Here is a 302-nt window from a genome sequence, read left to right on the forward strand (position 1 = left end):
CAGCGACCGCCTCTCTCTGAGCAGCCACCGAGCGTTCCGATGGCAGCCGGGGCTTCGCCGGCTGTGGGGCCGCTACCGGACCGCAGGAGCCGTCCTTGCTGAGGGCAAGTGAGAGGGTCACAGCCCTGCAAAGCCCAGGAGCAAACTCTGCCTTCCCCAGGGCAGGAATCCCCGCACCCCGGGGCTCTCCATCACCGCAATTCCCTCGGTGCTTTCCCCGGCTCCCAGGGGAAGCCGCGATGCTTTCTCCAATACTCTCTGGTGCAAGCTCGGACTCTCTCCCTCTCCTGCGGGAGCCCGGC

The sequence above is a fragment of the Corvus brachyrhynchos genome, unplaced genomic scaffold (assembly GCF_000691975.1).
Source record: "Corvus brachyrhynchos isolate BGI_N302 unplaced genomic scaffold, ASM69197v1 scaffold283, whole genome shotgun sequence".
NCBI lineage: Eukaryota > Metazoa > Chordata > Aves > Passeriformes > Corvidae > Corvus > Corvus brachyrhynchos.